Source organism: Trichosurus vulpecula, chromosome 3 (assembly GCF_011100635.1).
Source record: "Trichosurus vulpecula isolate mTriVul1 chromosome 3, mTriVul1.pri, whole genome shotgun sequence".
Lineage (NCBI taxonomy): Eukaryota > Metazoa > Chordata > Mammalia > Diprotodontia > Phalangeridae > Trichosurus > Trichosurus vulpecula.
Genome location: NC_050575.1, coordinates 293,636,328 through 293,656,098, shown reverse-complemented (window position 1 = coordinate 293,656,098; position 19,771 = coordinate 293,636,328).

The following is a 19,771-nucleotide window of genomic DNA, read 5'->3' as shown; positions in this document are numbered from 1 at the left end:
TAATTGCGGTGGTGGTTAGAAGAGACAACTGAGAGGAGGTTTCCTGATTGGTCAGAGAGAATTGACATCATTGGTCAGGAGTTGTACTGATAACTCTTGCCCTTCAGCTCCACCTAGAGTTGGAGAAAAGGGTGAGACAGGACTGAAACGACTCAACAATAAGTTTTTAGTAAGGGCTTGTTGCTCTCTGCTGCCTCCTCTGGCTGGAGAAGGAAAAGCAGAGGGGCTTTTCAGTTGCATCCTAGTGAGCAAGCTTACAGAAAAAGCCAGAACTGTATTGGGAGGAGCTCCAATCTGACTGGACAGTGTAGCATCCAACTAGAATATCTGTCTATTCTGGCCTGTATAGACCAAAGATAGCCAGTTTGATGAACTTTGAAGTTCTTTGGCTGAAAGAGACCTAGTACTCACGTTGAGCTAACATGTCCTAAAAGCCCTTTTCCAGATGATTGTTAAAAGCTTGTAAAGAATTTGTTTGAGTAGAGAGAGAGAGGAGAATTTTCCCAGCTAAAGAATGGTGAGGATAAATAGTCATATGTAAGGTATAGGGTATAATTTACAAAGTCCAAAAACTTTTGACTGGAAGGGGACATGTGTGTAGTGAGTTCTGGGATTTTGTCCCATTCTCCTTTCCCAGTGACAGATTGAAAAGAATGAATGATATTTATCTAGAATAAAGGATGAGTCTGTTAAATGGAGATACTGGAAGATAGGAAAAAGGGAGAGTCAGGGATATAGAGGGGTGACAGACAAAGAGAAGATTCCAGGGATCATTATTGTTTTACCTGAGAAATAGGTGACCATATATAATAGAGAACCAGGAGGAGCAGCAGGAATTTTGGAGAAGAAAAAGGCTTTTATTACTGCTAGAAAGTACAAGAATATGAGGGGATGCACAGGATCATGGGTTCTTAATTAAGGGTACATGAACTTCAAAATTTTTTTCAATTATTATATTTTAATATAAGTGGCTTCCTTTGCAGCCCTATATATTTTATTTTATGCATTTAAAAATTTTTCTGAGAAGGGGTTCATAGACTACTAAACTAACTACCAAAGGGCACCATGGCACAAAAAGGTTAAGAAATCCTATAGATTATTTCTAATGCACTTTCCAACTTTAAATCTTAGGATCATGGAAACTGCAGAAGGATCCCAATGAGAGATCACTACCTAGCAACACCTACTGGGAGCATGGCTGAATTTTAGGTGAGTGACATCTGTTGTGAGCAACAGGGAGAGGCAGCTGCATATTTGGATCTGTAAGTATTGATCTATGGAAACTCCACACATCTTAAGAGAAGGTCGTTTATTTAAAGGTGTTTGTTTTCCAAGTGTTCTTTAGTCAAGTTCTGGTTTGCCTTCGCTCTCATCTTCAATATTATAGAATATGTGTTTGTAAGTGGGATATCAGTTGGTCTCAGTATGCTAGCTGCGGAGGGGTTGCCACCATGTCTATATTTTTCCAAGTTTCCTAGGTGAAAGTTATGATCCAAGAGAGAGAAAATTCCATAAAGTGTACCAAGGTCCTTTGTGTCATGAGAGTCTCTGACACTAGAATTATACCTGAAAGTCATATTGACAACATAACAATTTCATCAGAAGAATGTATAGAGTAGAAATCATGAAACAGACCTGCTGCCAGGGAGCCAGAAGGCATTTCTGGACCACAATCAAAATCTAGTCCTCTTTCATCAACTGTTCTTGGCTAGGTTTTATTTTCTATTTTGAGCTGCAGACACATAAGAAGGTTAGAAATGAGGAAGAAGCATTCATTATAGGGACCTAGGGAAAATAAGAGTCATGGCATGGTATTAAGGGGGCATGTTGACTAGAACAAAAACAATTTTCTTGACAAAATATTTCAGACATCAGAATAATTCCCTTGAGCAAATAAGAAGAAAGTCTTCCCTGGAGACCCTGAAAACAGGACTAGCAGAGAAATTTTAGCAGATTTTAGGGACTGGGAAAAATTTTAACAATGCTCTCCTTCCTCATCTCTGGCTCCTGGCTTCCTTTAAGTCTTGCGTAAAATCCCACCTTCGGCAGAAAGCCTTTCCCAGTCCCCCCTTCATTCTTGTGCATCACTCTACTAATTATTTCCAATTTACCCTGTATATATAGCTTTTTTATACATAGTTGTTTGTATGTTGTCATCTCCATTGGATTCTGAGCTCCTTGACATCAGGGACTGTATTTTACCTTTCTTTGTATCCCCAGCATTTTGCACAGTGCCTGGAATATGGTAAGCACTTAAAAAGTGTTTATTTACTGACTAGCTCTTGTATGGAATGGAGTAGATACAATTCAATTCAACTTAGTACGAACAAGGCAATGGGGATGAAAAGGCAAAAAAGAAAAAGTCTCAGCTCCCAAAGAACTTCTCTTCTACTGGAGGATTCAACATGTAAACAAAGGAATAAATTCAAGGTCATTTTAGGAGGGAGAGAATACCAACAACTAGGAAGAGCCTAAATAGACAGTTTTTTGATTGAATGTTGGAGGAAGTTAAGTATTCTAAAAAGTGGTGGTGAAGAGGGAGTATATTCTTTTTTTTTAATTTTTTTTGGGGGGCAGGGCAATTGGGGTTAAGTGACTTGCCCAAGGTCACACAGCTAGTAAATGTGTCAAGTGTCTGAGTTCAGATTTGAATTCAGGTCCTCCTGACTCCAGGGCCAGTGCTCTATTCACTGTGCCACTTACTTGCCCCCCAGAGGGAGTATATTCTTGACAAGGGGAATGCCCCCCCCGCCAAAAGGTGGGTTTTCAAGTTTTCCAGCCTAGTTTCAGTTTCCCTATTTTTTGAAATAATAGGAGATCATTGAATTTAGAGCTGAAGGAGAATTTGGACATCAATCCAACTCCATCATTTTGCAGAAACAGCTCCAGAAGGTGAGAGTTACTTGTCCAAGGTAGGAACCCAAGTCCTCTGACTCTAAATCCAGCATTCTCCACTATTGCATGATTCCCAGAAGAGCTAACAAGTCTACCACAGCCAAAGCTTACCAATGCATGAATGCTCCTTGCAGAAGTCCCAGATGAGAAACTCTCATAGGATAATTCTTCCTGCATTTGGGGATCAGGAAATAGTCATGCAAACTGAGTTTTTAACTGTATTCTTTCCATTTAAAACCATTGAACTAGCCAATATCAAATGGGTTATATACATTGACACAGACGTGTACATACATATACATAGACATCCTGAGTGCTTTGCAAGAAAAGCAGGACTGCAGGCTGATCCTTTAAAGGGAAGGTTGCTCGAATTTTTTGCTACCTGTCTAACTGCATGGAAGATTGAGCCTTTGGGAAGTTGGTGTCAGAGTGCAATTCCTAGTACCTGTGGTACTTTCTTGCCTTTATGACCTAGTATTACTTCCCTGGTGAAGGCAGAAGTTGAGGGCAAATAATATTTTCTTTGCATTTAAGCAGGAATTATATCCTTTTAAATCTTATTATCAGTAAAGTTGTGGTTTTTTAGATTTTGTAATCCACAGGTGTCTCATTACATTCTAGCTCCAAGCCTGAATGATTTGACTGGCCAGTTAGGCCTGGCCTACAATAGAAGGGAACAGCTATGAGGGACATAGAAATATAACTGATAAGATTTGGCGACTAATTGGATATGTGGGTATGGGGTCAGTGGGAATGTAGAGTCAAAGATGATATCAAGGTTGTGAAAACTTGGGTGATGAGAAGGGTGGTGATGTCCTTGACAGTTGTAAGGAAGTTTGGAAGATGGGTGGGTTTGGGAGGAAAGATAATGTAAGGATATATCTGTGATCAGAATCTGGGGTGATTCCTATCTGCTCATTCTATATGATTCACTATGTCCCATCCAAAATATAAAGGGGATGGAGGGGCAGGAAAGTAGGGCTCTTTCTCAAAGGTCATTGCCCTCAAGTACAGAGCTCACACTCCAAAGGGCTATTCAGCTCAAGAGCCCCCTCCCTACTTGGGGTCTTTCCTTATTCCACCAGCTTGAGTGCCTTCGCTCCCAACATGGATAGAAAATCTATTAAGGACTTGTTCCAGGTTCTGTTCTAAGCATTATTGATGAAGATACAAGCAAGCAAGATAGTCCCTGTCCTCAATAAGGGCTGGAAGGTGGCATGGAGCCATACTAGGGCTTTGACAAGATAAGGGAAGAACCAATTATTTGGCTAATTTGACTGATTTGACTATTAGAGCCAAAAGATCAAGGAGAAGAATTCCCAGTGGGGAGGTGGCAGAGGTGGTGGTCTGAGCAGAAGTGTAGTAAGATGGAGTGGTGTGAACATCTGTGCCCCAGCAAGATAAAGCAAAAGTCCCTTGACCTATCAGAGCCAAGGGATCCAGAAGCAGGGTCCTTTTTGCCTTGCTTTAAATCTGCATGTATTTCTATGTGTACATGTTTGTCTTTTCTTTCTCATAACTGAAGGTAATCAGGGATTATTTTATTGTTGTCTTTGTATTCTCAATACTGAACCCAGCACCTGGTGCTTAATAAATGCCTATTAGTTCACTGATTTTTAAGACAGAACTTCAGACGATTTCTCTCATGAGATTTTAGAGCACTAAGAGAGTGCAAGTCATTTCCAACCTGAAAGATAGCTGGAGCTAGGAATGAATGATTGAGTGACTAAAAAGTCATTTATTAATTGCCTATTGTGTGTAAAGTATTGTTTTAAGCCCTGAAGATACAAAGACAAAAACAAGACAATCCCTGCTTTCAAGGAGCTCACATTCTAATGGGAGGAGACAACATATATAGGAGGTTTCAGCTGCAAGTCAGATAGAAATGCCTTGTGGTCCTTAGGGTGTGCCTTAGACCCTGTAGTCCTTAGGGTACTTTGCCTCAGCAAAGCAGAAAGCAATTGATCTTCTTCAATCAATTAACAAACATTTATTAAGTTCCTACTATGTGCTAGGCACTGTGTTAAGTGCTAGGAGGAAAAAGAAAGTCCCTGCTCTCAAGGCACTTACTCTCTTGTTGTTATTTCCACTGATAAAATTATATCTACTGGTGATGTTGAACCATTTGACATTGCTAGGACTTTTGGGGACGAGAACTTCCTTTTCCAGGTCATTAGTATTATGGTTGCTGAGGAGAAAAAGGCTGCAGTACCTGCAGGAGCAGTTGTCAAGTCACTGTTATTCCTGGGGCTCTTCTGCTGTCTTGGGCTGTTTCCAAATGGGTCTGAAAGGAAATGGTTGTTTGACTTGCTTGATGTGTCATCTCCTATCTCTCCATTACAGTGCCTTGCTGCTTCTGCTAGGGTGACTTCCCTGCTTTACTGGTGGCAATCATTTGGTGGCTGGTGGGAGTGACAGGCTCCTTCTCCACAGGAGTTGCAGGGTTGAGCTGGAAGCAAATCTAGTGGTTCTTCGGGAGAGAGAGGGGCTACTATTCCCAGAGTCCTTGGACTTATTGGCCTGCCAAATAGCAGTTTGTCAGGATTGTTGATGGTGGTGGTGGCAAAGGGGATGGGCTCATTCTCTCAGGGTTTGCTCCACTCAGTGATGACTATGGTATGTAGCCTAGAGTACGTACAGGTGGAGTTACCCAGCATGCTTTTCCCCTCCCAGCTCTGCTACTGACGCTCAGGGCTTTGGCACCGTGTCTCCCCGCTCCCTGTGTGGGTGACTTTTCCACCCTTCCCAGGTTTTCCCCTATTAGAATGTAAGCTCCTTGAAAGTAGGGGCTGTTTTTTCTTTTTGTTATCCTTGGTGCTTAGCGCAGTGCCTGGCACATGTTATTGTTGAGTCATTTTCAGTCATTCTGACTCTTCGTGACCCCATTCAGGATTTTCTTGGCAAAGATATTAGAGTGGTTTGCCATTTCCTTCTCCGGCTCATTTTACAGATGAGAAAACTGAGGCAAACAGAATCAAGTAACTTACCCAGAGTCACAGGGCTAGTGAGTGTCTGAGGCCAGATTTGAACTCGGAAAGACGAGTCTTCTTGACTGCAGTCCTGGCACTCTATCCACTGCCTGGTACATAGCAAAGCTTAATAAATATGTATTGCCTTCTCTCTGGGGGTGGAGAATTGGAACTCAGGAGAGAGAAGAGTGTCATCTGCACAGAAATAATAATAAAATCTATGGGAGTTGATGGGATCACCAAGAGAAAAAAAGATTTGTTAATAACTGACAGGATCTAAGAGAGAATGAGAATTTTTCAGCCACATAGAGCTTCATTAGATTTATTAGAGCCGAAAGGGACTTTAGAAGGCATTTTAGTCCAACTGTTTATAGGTAAGGAAATAGACCCAGAGAAGTGAACTCATTTCCCCCAAGGTCACACAGGTAGTAGGGTGAACAGAATTTGAACTCAAGTCCTCCGACTCCAAATCAAGCACTCTTTCCATTGTACCATGCTTCCTCTCAATGAGCCACAGAGAACAGAACCAGAGAATAAGGGCTTGTAAAACATCTCCTCCCACTTCTGGGGAACAACCTTCTCTGTGGGTAGATGCTAAGGTCCCTTCTACTCCTAATATTCCATGATTATATGATTTTTTTGGCAGGGGGAGCAAGGCAATCAAGGTTAAGGGACCTGCCCAGGGTCACACAGCTAGTAAGTGTCTGAGACGAAATTTGAACTCGGGTCCTCCTGACTCCAGGGCCAAGGTTCTATTCAGTGTGCCACCTAGCCATCCCCATGATTACCCCATGATTATATGATTCTGAGGTTTTTGAGGGGAAAGAACATATCTTTCTATGGTGCATATTCAATGTCCTGTAGTATCATTTTACTTAAGAAATAATGATTTTTTGTTAATTTTTTATTAATTTTATTGTTAATTTTCCTCCTCCTCCAAAGCACAAGATACACTTTGGGAAATTCTATATTATGTAAAAACTTGGGAATTAGGGGAAAAGGATTTAATCTGTTATATATTCCACCTTTATTCTCAAAGTAGCCTTATCCTTTACTGCATTAGCTCGGTCCTAAGACATGTCTTTGATACTTCTATACATCAGTAGCACATAAAACAGTTCTTTGAGGTTCCATTTGAAATGTTGACAAGGAACTATTCAGTTAATATTGGCATCCTACTTTCGGTGCTTTGTGAACTTCTGGACAAGAAAAATTTGTGTCTCTTTTACTTCAGTTTTTTTTGAGACTTTACCAGTGGGGAGTTGGTGGAAGTACAGGTTTCCTGGGCCTGAAGAGTGGTGGGTGGTTCTAATTATGCAGTGAAAACAGATGGAAACCTGAATTTTTTAACTGAAAATTTCAGGGAATTTCCATTCTAAGTTGTTTTCTATCCCATGATACAGAATAAATTATTTAAAAAATAAAAACAAAAGAAAGTAGCAAGAACTCATCTTATACACAGTTGTGACCTCCTTGAGTCTCAAGATACTGTAGACTTTGGACATTCATGTCAGAACTGGAAAAGTCTTAGTAAAGCCACACCACAGAATCTACAAGACCCTTTTGGACTCATCCAAAAGGTCTCAGCACCTTTCAATCACTTTTAGTAACTTTCCTAGGGGGAACTGGGGCCTGGGCAATTTAGCTCTATGAGCATGAGACTGTCTTAGGAAGGCTTCTTCACTTAGGTTCATTTCAACTGATACGATGCTGCTTCTAAACTAACAAGTTTCATGTAAAACATGATCCACCAGCCACTGCTTAGGTGTGTACTTGGTTTAAGGAGCAGTTAAGTAGCACAGTGAATAGAGCACGGGACTTGGAATCAGGAAGACTCTTCTTCATTAGTTCAAATCTGGCCTCAGATACTTCCTAGCTGGGCAAGTCACTTAACGCTGTTCTCCTTCTTTCCTCATCTGTAAAATGAGCTGGAGAAAGAAATGGAAAACCGCAGTCGTGTCTTTGCCAAGAAAACCTCAGATAGGTTTGCAAAGAATTGGACATGACTGAAGAACAGCTCAGCAACAACAACAGTGTTTAGTTTAAGGCTAATGAAGCAAGGGAAATATTAGGTATTATTCTTCCAGTAGCGAGATTCAATCCACAACTGATGCAAATAGTGTTCATAAGTATCATTGTTTACTTAGTATTACCTAAAGTACGTAGAAATGTATACAAGGACAACCTCATTTTCTAGCCCCAAGGATCATCAGGTTTTTTTTTTTCTTCCTCTCTGAGTTTTTTCCTTTGGATATATACAACTTAAAGTATTTGGTTTGTCCTTGTCCTCATACTTAGCTTAGACATGTGAAAGTGTGAGATGTAGAGGATGGTGAGGGAATTTCAAACGAAACCATGCAGAACCTCATGAAACTTGTACTCATTGCTGGGCAGAGTAGGGAAGCAGCTACCAAATCTCCTCATCTCTTCCGTAACTCTCTTTTCCATTCACAGCACAATTGCCCCATCACATTTCACCTGAACTACTGCAACAGCCTTTTAATTAGTCCTCTTGTATCCAGTCTCTTCCTTTTCTAATTCACCCTCCACACAACTGAATAGGCCTGACCACATCATTCCCTTTCTTAAGAAGCTTCGCTGGCTCCCTATTGCCTTTTGGATAAAATATAAACTCCTGTTCTGGAATTTAAAGCCCTTCACAATTTGACTGCACTTTATCTTTCCCCTTTACATACTCTGTTGCCGCTAAACTTGCCTATCAGCTGTTCCTCTTGCATGACAGTTTATCTCCTGCCTTTGCAGACTGTCTCCCTGTTTAGAATGCTATGCCCCCTCTCTCTGCCTCTTGGAACTCTTAGTTCCAAAGATCAGTCAAGTGCTATGTTCTTTAAGAGTCTTTTTCCATTTGCTCCAGTTATTTGTGTGCTCCCTCAAATCCCAAAATCATTTTGGATCTCTCCTGTTTTTCTTTATGTAAAATAGATCAATTAAGGGAGCCTGGAATCAATTTTAGGAGATCCTCAATCAACCTTATGAGATTATAGGACATAGCCATTGTGTAGAGGTAATGATAGTACACAGGGAGCTCTCAATGACTGGTTGACTGAGCATCAGCCAGCAAAAGCACATGGCAGTAGTAGACATATGCTTGCACAAAGCCTGAGAAAGGAGTTCAAGCACACTGTTCCTGAACTCCAACCTCCTGTAGAGCAGGAGGATTTTTAATTTCCTAGCACAGTGCTTGACATAGTAGGCCCTAAATAAATGCTTGGTTATTGATTGATACTTTCAAAGTCAAAAGAATTAGAGTTGAGAGGGTGCTAACATAGTCATCCTTGGAAGAGTGGATAAAGCAAGAAAAAATGTGAATCTGTCCACAAAGTAGAACGCATGCCAGGAGAGGTAGATAAAATCATCTGGGGAATTCCCCTTCAAAGTAAAAAGAGGTTAAGTCTGACTATTTAGGCTAACTAGGAGAGAAGACAAGCTTGAATTTCTGAAGATGTTCAATTATAAAATGAATATTTAAAAGAAAAAAAATCAAGAGAAGAGAATTTCAAGGAGAAGAGGGTGATTAATAGTATCAAGAGCTGCTGAGAGGGCAAGAGGGATGAAGACTGAGAAAAGGACATTGGATTTGGCAATTAAGAGGTCATTGGTAATTTTGGAAAGAATATGGTGAGAAAAGGCACCTATTGTAGTCACACTTTTCACAGAGTTTGGCAACAAAGGGATATAGATGGTAGTGAAGATGGAAGGATCAAGGGAGGGGGTTTTGAGGATAGGAGAGACAAAGGCATATCTGAAGGTTGTGGGGAAAGAACTGGGAGACAGGAAGAGATTGAAGAGTGGGGATGACAGAGGGAACAATCTGTTGGAGGAAACTGCATAAAATAGGAACGCCAGAGGCATCAGCCTTTGTAAGTGGAGTGAAGACACCTCTTTGTGTGAGATAGGAGTGAAGGAGGAGATAGTGGAGGTAAACGAGTGATAGGAGATAAGGAAGAGGGGAGAAGAGGGAGCTCACAGTGAATGGCCTCAATTTTTTCTGTAATATGTGAGGCAAGCTTCTTTCAGCATTACCCATGATTCCTCACTTTCCCCCATGCCACACATCCAAATGGCTGCTGCACTTTGCTGTTTCTGTCTCTAAAACATCTTTCACGTCCAACTTCTTCTCTTTATTCACACAGCTGCCGCTTTGGTTCAGGCCCTAATTATCTCTCTTGGAATATTTTGATGACTTCCAAATCATTCTCCTTGTCTTAAGTCTCTCCCCACTCTAGTCCCTCCTTCACAATGCTACTAAAGTGACTTTCTTTAAGCAAAGCTATAACCATATCACTCCCCTACTCAACTGACTGCAGGAGCTCCCTACTGACTCTAGTGTCTATATATGTTTATACGGAGTGGACAGCAGCTGCAAGTGTACAATGCGCTTAACACAGAGCTGAATAATAACCAGCTGGGATGCAATTGGGAAATCATGAATGTGCATTCATTGATCCTTAGCTGCTTAGTGTACTAAAGTCCATCTCTTTAAAACCAATATCCTCCCAGTGATTCTGTACCTTCGCAAAACAGAGAGAGGCAGCAAGGTGTAGTGAAAGATGGCTGATTTGGGAGTCCGCAGAATGCCGGTTTGAAGTCCCTTCTCTGACACTATCTGTGTGACCGTGTGAGTCACTGGATTTCCGGAGCCTAGTTTCCTGATTTGTAAAACAGAAATAATAATGCTTGTACAATCTACTCAGGGGGAGCATCCTTTAGAAACTTTGAAGTACTGGAGTACTAAAGCACTCTAGAAATACAAACTATTTTGGAAAACTACCATCTCAGAAGAACCAAAATTACATGGTAGATATAAGAAGGCTGCAGCACATTGCCGTATTATTTGGTACCCTTGAAAATTTAAGACAAACGAAAAACAGTGAAAGTCCTATAGTGGGTTGAGTGGATCCTTTAAGGAGAATTTATAGAAGGACATAAAAAAGAATCTCATGGGATAGAGATTATGGAAGAGCTGTGATCTGCAATGGTGGATGAATTCCTGACGCCGGTGGGATCACAGCCCCATCCCAAAGTTTGTCTTTCATATGCCATATTCTACTGCCGGGCCAGGGGTGGGGAACCTGCGGCCTCAAGGCTACGTGTGGCCCTCTAGATCCTCAAGTGCAGCCCTTTGACTAAATCCGAACTTCACAGAACAAATCCCCTTAATAGAAGGATTTGTTCTGTAAAACTTGGACTCATTCAAAAGGCCACACCCAAAGACCTAGAAGGTCTCATGTGGCCTCTCGGCCGCAGGTTCCCTACCCCTGTGCTAGACTGTCTGCTTTGTTCAGGGCAGGGATCTTGCTCTACGTACAGTAGGTCCTTGATGAATATCTGTTGAACTGAATTGTACTATTACCTTCTTGCTCTACACTAAAGCACTACAGTTTTGATGCTTAGTAACATCCGTTTGTTTCTGGGCATAGGGGAATAAAATAGAGGTAAATCATATACGTAAAAGAGAGTAAGTCCTATAACCAAACCCTTCTTTCAGTCCTGAAATAGCTGTCACCTCAGAAATAACTGAAAGGTTGGCATTGAAGGGATAATATGGGTAAGTTTCCACAGGGAGAAAAAATAGGAAAGGCCAGGAACAAGCAGCAATACACCCTTGTGGGGAAGGCAGAGAGTGTGGACGGAGGTAGAAGGCCTGAGAGAGAGAGAGAGAGAGAGAGAGAGAGAGAGAGAGAGAGAGAGAGTGTGTGTGTGTGTGTGTGTGTGTGTGTGTGTGTATGTGTGTGTGTGTATGTGTGGGGGGGGGGGAGGGGTGTTACAGTGAGAGAATTCTGGTGGCCAAATGAAAATGGTGGACCAGATAAGGACCAGGTTTTAGAGACAAAGGGAGTTGTGGAATGATCTTGATGATGGCGGCAGTGGTAGTTGTGGTGGTGGTGGTGATGATGGTGGTGGTGGTGATGATGATGGTGATGATGATAGCTGGCCACAAGAAAGGGCAAGGTCCTTCTCCCTCCTCCTGCCCCTTCTATCCTTTCTTCTCTCTGGTCTTTATATCCCTTCCTGACCCTTTCCCCTTGCACCTCAAACAGCACTGCCTCTAACCTGGGTCATAAAATAATAACAACTTAATAATAATTATAACAACAACACTAATAATGATAGCTCACATTTATATAGTGCTCTAAGGTTTACAAAGCTCTTTATGTAGCTTATCTCAGCTGATTCTCTGCTAATATTATCCTCATTTTATAGTTGAAGACACTGAGACTGAGAGAGATTAAATGACTTACCCAGGGTCACACAGCTAGTTAATGTCTGAGTCGGGATGTGATTCAAATTCAGCTCTAAATCTAGCTCTCCTGGCTGCCTAAATATATAGGAATTTTGTAATAACGTGGACCTAATAATAGTTATATGGTACATAAAAATAATGTAACTGTGGTTGGATAATGAGGAATTACTTCAGGGGAATGGATATCCCCAGATAGAACAATCTCTCTCTCTCTCTCTCTCTCTCACATAAACAAAAAGAAAATCCACATTTTAAAAACTTTTTGCAAAGAAAATGATACATGATCGAATTTAGCATATGTAGATATTAGAAATGTTCTAAAAGTGCAATACTGTATATAATAATTCCTTTTGTAAGTAAATGATCTCTGTCCGGGATGGTTTACTTTTCACTGACCTGAAGATATAAGGACAAGCTAAACCAGATGATCTTTCCAAGTCCCTTCTGGACAATGATTCTCCAGGTTCAGTTTACAGTCCTGAAAAGGGTTCTTCAAGGCTGCCATCTAAAGGTTTTCTTAATATTGCATGAATCCCTTCAATGGAAAAATACTGACTGGTTCTTAAAATGGGATCTAAAATACTGATAGTCTGGGAGCAGTAGACAGGAGGTTTAAGGACCAACTAGTTCAAAATGAAAATAATGCTAAAATTGTGAGTATTCTTTTCAAAAATATATTTTCAAATCTAAACTGAACACTTAGCAAATGGTTAAGATACCAATTCAATGGCTAAGATATAAATTCAACACTGTTTTTTGCAGTTAACTAATCATTAGCAATCCTGATACATATGTAGTGAGGAGTATGTTCATAAGGCCTCTAAAAGTTTTCGCTGGGAAACCTGCTTCCTGCTTCCTAGAAAGGAGAGTCATGAAGACATAGAAATGAAGTTCCTGAGACTGTGGAGCATGTCAGGACATTGAATAACTAGTTCCCATCGGCTTTGTTTGTCCTTTGTTCTAGAAGAGGACCATGACACCAGGGAGGTCGTCTTGACTTGTAAGAGAATTGGATTTAAGGGAGGGGGCGCTGTGCAAAGTCACCAGCCTCACTTTCTCCTCCAGAGCCATCTGGGTCCAGTGGCAAGATATAGATCAGGATGACTGGAGGTGGCTCCCAATCAGCTTATCACCTGAGAAAGAAGAACCTTGTTGGTTGACTTAGGAGACACTCAAAAGGGCCTGGCTGCTTCAGCCATGTGTTCTTAGCTTCAGTGTTTTAGAGGCTCTGAACGGTGACACTATCCCGGCATTACATTCTAGAGTGTATTTCAGGATCCGAGCCACATGGCAGCTGTGACAAGTATTCGTCTGGCAGTGCTGCCACCTTTGCATACAAACATGGTAGGGCCAAAACTATGTAGGAACTGAGCTAAGTCTGAGCCTACTCTCCTTGAGACTGAAGGGATGTAGGGAAGAGTACCTCTAAGATACTACGGAGAGTGCTGCACTTTCAAAGTAAATATTCCTTTGTAAAAGCTAATTGATGTTGTGTTTAAATAGAACTGGGGCACTATTTACTAGTGTCTTACAATGGTGGGGAGAGGGGAGGAGGAATACAATAGAACAGGTTTTGCTTCTGGAAGTATAGAAGATATGCCCACAAATCCACTGTCTGGCTTCGGGAGAATGAGCCAAAACACATATATGTATAGCATTATGCAAACCTTGAAATGCTAGATAAATATTAGCTATTATTCTTTTTATTATTTATGTGGGATGGAAACTGAAAATTTTGAGGACTACTTTTACTGAAAAGCATTGTACTTAGCAGATTGGATCAAATAAAGATATTCAAGTTAAGCGTAGGTAGCAGAATGCTTTTTTTAGCTTGATCAAGAGTAACAAATCCAAAGGTAGGCTACATGGAAAATAATGAGATAATATGGGAGAAGACTACTCCGTTCTGTTTTAGGCTAATTTTACCCTGCTCTATTTTACACATGGGGCTCGATCTTTTCTCCTTACTCATTAACTCTGTTTTTCTTCCAGCACTGTGCTTTTCAATTTAACAATTCAATTTAATAAACATTGATTAGGCTCCTACTGAGAGGCAGCTTGGGAGAGTAGATGGAGAAACAGCCTCAGAGTCAAGAAGGCCTGGGTTCAAGTTCTTTCTCCGATGCATTCCACTTAACTGTTCAATGTCCCAGGCAATTGCCTAAGACTGTAACTTGCAAAAGAAGGTGTTGGTCTGCAATATAGCTTAAACTTCTCAGGAGAAGCTCCCTTCATGGATAAAAACATATTACACACACACACACACACACACACACACACACACAAACATTTTAAGGCTCCTACTATGAATGTGCAAGACATGCTTCTCTTACCCTAGTTGTAAAACTCTGGAGTACATCCTCAATTATTTTTCCTTTGTCCCTTATAATCTTTCTAGTACCAAGTCCTATAAATTCCCCCTCCATAACATAGTTCAGCACCATCACTTTCTATCCTTTTAACACTCATCTTCCTAGTCTAGTGTCAACCTGAAAAAACTTAAACCAAGTAGGTGATCAGTAAATAAAGTGAGGCCTTTATTCAGAGTTGAGAAATTGCAGTCTGGGACAACATACTCCCTTATTCAGATAGGCATGCCCAGGGAGGAAGGGGAGAAGGGAATTCTTCTTATAGGGCATAGTTGTAGGAAACAGAAGGAGGGCATATGATTGGGATACAACAAACAACTGAACTACAGGAAAGGAGGAAGGTATTGAGGAATTACAAAAACAAGATCCCAGAAATGTCCTAGGAATTATCTCTCCCCAGGAGCAATGGTATTTAGAAACTGCTGGGGAATGTGGTGGTGGGGGGGGGGTCTTCTTAGAGGTAGTTAGAAACAGGGTAGGGGAAAATTAGAACACTAATGCATTGTTAGTGGAGTTGTGAACTGATCCAACCATTCTGGAGAACAATTTGGAACTATGCCCAAAGGGCTATAAAACTGTGCATACCCTTTGACCCTGCAATACCACTTCTAGGTCTGTATCTTAAAGAGATCATAAAAACGGGAAAAGGACCTGTATGTACAAAAATATTTATAGCAGCTCTTTTTATGGTGGCCAAGAACAGGAAATTGAGGGGTTGCCCATCAATTGGGGAATAGCTGAACAAGTTGTGGTATATGAATGTAATGAAGTACTATTGTGCTATAAGAAATGATGAGCAGGTGGACTTCAGAAAAATCTGGGAAGACTTATATGAACTGATGCTGAGTGAAATGAGCAGAAGTAGGAGAACACTGTACAATGTAACAGTCATATTGTATGGTGACTGACTTTGATAGACTAGCTCTTGTCAGCAATGCAAGGATCTAAGACAACTTCAAAGGACTCATGATGGAAAAGGCTATCCACATCCAGAGAAAGAACTATAGAATCTGAATGCAGATTGAAGCAAACTATTTACTTTCTTTTTGTTGTTGTTTTGTTTTGTTTGTTCTTTCTCGTGGTTCCTGCCATTGGATCTAACTCTTCTATACAACATGACTAATGTGAAAATATGTTTAATATGAATATATATGTAGAGCCTATCTCAGATCACATGCTGTCTTGGGGAGGGGGAAGGAGAGAGGGGGAGAAAATTTAAAACTCAAAAATCTTATGGAAGTGAATGTTGAAAACTAAAAATAAACAATTTTTTTTAAAAAAAGAAAGAAAGAAAGAAACAGGGTAGGGACCCAGAGTTTCCCATGGGTTGACACTAGGTGTGAGCACCTAACATTTACCTTTAGACTGGAGATGCCCTGTGCCTGTTCCTCCTTACCTCCAAATTATGGAGTAAGGCTTCTTCTTTTAAGATGCATCTCTGGAACCATTTTCTGTATGAAGCCTCTCCTGAACCCTGCAAATGCTAGTGCTCTCCTTTCCAAACTACCCTGTATTTAGCAACTTATATGTAAGTAAATATAATTATATTTTGCATAGTTAGATTTTTTGTATTTATTAATTTTATATTTATGGTATATATATATGTATGTGTATATATATGTATATCTATCTATCTATCTATCTATCTATCTATATATATATATATATATATATATATATATATACATGTATTTGGCACAGTGCCTGGCCACTTAATAAATGTTGGATTGGATTAGATTGGATATATACTTGGTCTCCCTCATTAGAATGTTAGCTCCTTGTGTGTAATTGTACTTTGTACTTGTATCCCTATTCATCTAGCATAGTTGACCTTAATACTTGTTGATTGATTAAGCTGGACAACTGAAACTGTCTCCTAATTTCCTGCCTCTCCCATTTATCTTACATACAGTGGAGGGAAGTGAAAGGGTGGGGGAAGTCATCCTTCTTTTAAAAAAATATTTTATTCTTTTCCTACATATAAAAAATTTATAACATTTTTAACATTTAACAATTTTAACATTCATTTTAAAATTTTTTGAGTTCCAAATTCTTTTTTTTTCCTTCCTTCCCATCCTCTCTCACTGAGAAGGCAAGGAATTTGATATAGGTTATACATGTACAGTCATACAAAACATATTTCCATATTACTCATGTTGTAAAAGAAAACACAGACCAAAAAAAAAGAAAGATTAAAAAAAAAGTAAGCTTAGATCTGCATTCACACTCCATCAGTTCTTTCTCTGGAAGTGGATAGCGTTTTCATCATGATTCCTCTGGAATTGTTGGCTTAGATTAGACCTGCACAACTTGGCAGCACAACTTGGGGCCAAAATTAAAATAGGCTAAACTTCTTTGGGCCGCAGATAGGTTAGACTAGAGACAGACTGACGATGGTTGGTCACTTCAGGTCATGTGACAAACAGGTGAGTGCCCAGTGGCAACTCTACATTTTTCTCTGACCACCAGATATCCTTTAGAGGGCTGCAAGAGGCCCACGGGCTGTATGCTGTACAGGTCTGGCTTAGATCATTGTACTGCTGAGAACAGCTAGATTATTCACAGCTGATCATCATACAATACTTCTATTACTGTGTATAATGTTCTCCTGGCTCAGCTCACTTTACTTTTTATCAGCTCATTTAAGTCTTTCCAGGTATTTCTGAAAGCAGCCTGCTCATCATTTCTTATAGCCTGATAGTATTCCATTAAAATCATATGCTATAACTTGTTCTGCCCAATTGATAGGCATCCCCTCAATTTCCAATTCTTTGCTGCCACAAAAAGAGCTGCCATAGATATTTTTGTATATGTGGGTTCTCCACCCACTCACCCCTGACCCTTTTTGTTTTTATATTTTTGGTATACAGACCTAGTAGTGGTATTACTGGGTCAAAGGGTATGCACGGTTTGATAGCCCTTTGGGCAAAGTTCCAAATTGCTCTCCAGAATGGTTGGATCACTTCACAACTCCACCAACAATGCATTGGTGTCCCTGTTTTTCCACATCACCTGCAACATTTGTCATTTTCCTTTTCTGTCGTATTAGACAATTTGATGGGTGTGAAGTGGTGCCTCAGAATTGTTTTGATTTGCTTTTCTCTGATCAATAGTTATTTAGAACATTTTTTCATATGACTATAGGTAGTTTTGATTTCTTTGAAAACTGCCTATTGATATCCTTTGATCATTTATCAATTGCGGAATAACTTATATTCTTATAAATTTTACTCAGTTCCCTATATATTTGAGAGGCTTTTCCCTGCTTCCTCCCGCCCAGGCTACACTTAAGTGTGGATATATTTATATACAGGTATATACATACACATATACATATATACACATATATACATACATACATATGTACATATATAGACATATACTTTGCCTAACAAATTTTACTCCTGATCTTTGTTTTTATGTTTGCATGTATCTCTTATTTCCTATCCTTACTGACTCCTCTACTTTACTTCTACCTTGCCCTCCTATTACTTAGCCCGCCCCCCCTTCAAGGGATCCCTCCCCTATCCTCCCATTCCCATAAATCTAACCCCCCTTCTATGTCCCCCTTTAACCTATTCCCTCACCCTCCACTCTAGAGATTCCTACCTTATCTTCCCAAGGATCCCTCCCTTATCCTTAATAAATGATTTATTGTTCAGTATCAGTAACAACATTTATGTGCCTCTCTCAAGTTTGCAAGGAGTTCATTTCTATATGATGATATTCACTTGTTCAGAAGTCTACAGGAATTCCCCCATACCTATAACTTCAAACCCAACTTCACAGGATCAGCAAGTCACAGAATCTCAGTCAGAAGAGACCTCTGGGGCCATCCTTGTTGAGCTCATACTTGAACGAGAACGCAAGCTACAACTTTTGACAAATTGCCATCTGGCCTTTGCTCTGAAGACCTCTAGCAGCAGGGACCTATGATCTCCTGGGTCAGTCTGTCCTACTTTTGGATAGCTTTAAATTAGGAAGTTGTCCCCATTATATTGGACCTAAAAGTTCCTCTCTACAACTTCCTTTGCCCTGATGTTTCTGGTTCTTCTCTCTGGGGCCATACAAAAGACATTCTTCTTCCAAACTACAAGTAATACCTCCCCATGAGGCCAAGGTCACCCACTGCATCCTGCACTCCAATGACTCTGGAGGAGTGAGGCTAAGGACTTTGTACAGCTCTGCCTCATTTAAATCCAATTCACACACAAATCAAGACATAGCCCTGTGATGTCCTTGGTCCTCCTGGAGAACAAAGGATAAACAGCAACAACAAAAGGTTCTGCAGGAGGGCTGTACAGAGAGAGAAGGACTTTCAGAGCAGGTGTTGTGAGTTAAAGCTTGTCACACATATTTCTTACATCTTTCTTACTCCTCCCACAGATGCTATGTATATCTGAGGGGAGAAATGAATCAGGTTCTTACGGGAAATTTTTGTATTAACTGTTTTTAGCATGTTATCTGTGTAGTAAGCTGCCTTCAGAGGAGTAAGCTTAAGCTTAGACCATAATAGTAGTGAGGCACATGTGTAAGACATATGTGTGACAGACATTTAACTCACAACCTCTCTCTGGAGGTCCTTCTTTCTTTGTAGAGGCCTCAATGAATGGGCGTTGCTTCAGACAAACTGAGATCTGGGAAAGACCTTAATTTAGAAAGGCCAAGGTCACTTACTGCATCCTGGGCCATCAGCACACTTTCTTACTTTTGTCTTGCCACTGGTCTCAGATGGCTCAAGAAGATGAACAACAATACCTTCCCATTTAACACTACTTTGGGGGAGAGCTGGTCATTGAGATAGTTTAGAATTTACTTAACCCTCTTGTCCTCAAGGAAGGCATGAGACACTTTTTCAAATACCCCCAATCTTGATGCCTTATCAAGCTATTGTCTTTTCTCCTCTAGTCAAACTAGAAATAGTAGAGTATGCTGGCTTCTACCACTTCATCACCACCTCTTCATTTCTCAACCCTTTGCAATCTAGCTTCCAGATCAACTGATTTATTGAAACTTCCCCCTTCAATTTTTCCAGTGGGCAACTAATTGCCAAATTTGATTATTTTTTCTCAGTCCTCATTCAGCTTCCTCATCCTTTCCATAGCATCTGATAGTTTCCTACACTTTCCTGCTATGGTTTTTGTGACATTGATGAATCTCTTATTTCTTCAAAAACTGTTTGGCCTCTGCTGAATCTTCTTCCTCTTCCCATCCCTATGTTCATCCTTAGCTTTCTTCTCTGGACCTTCTCTACCTTAACAATCTCACACAGT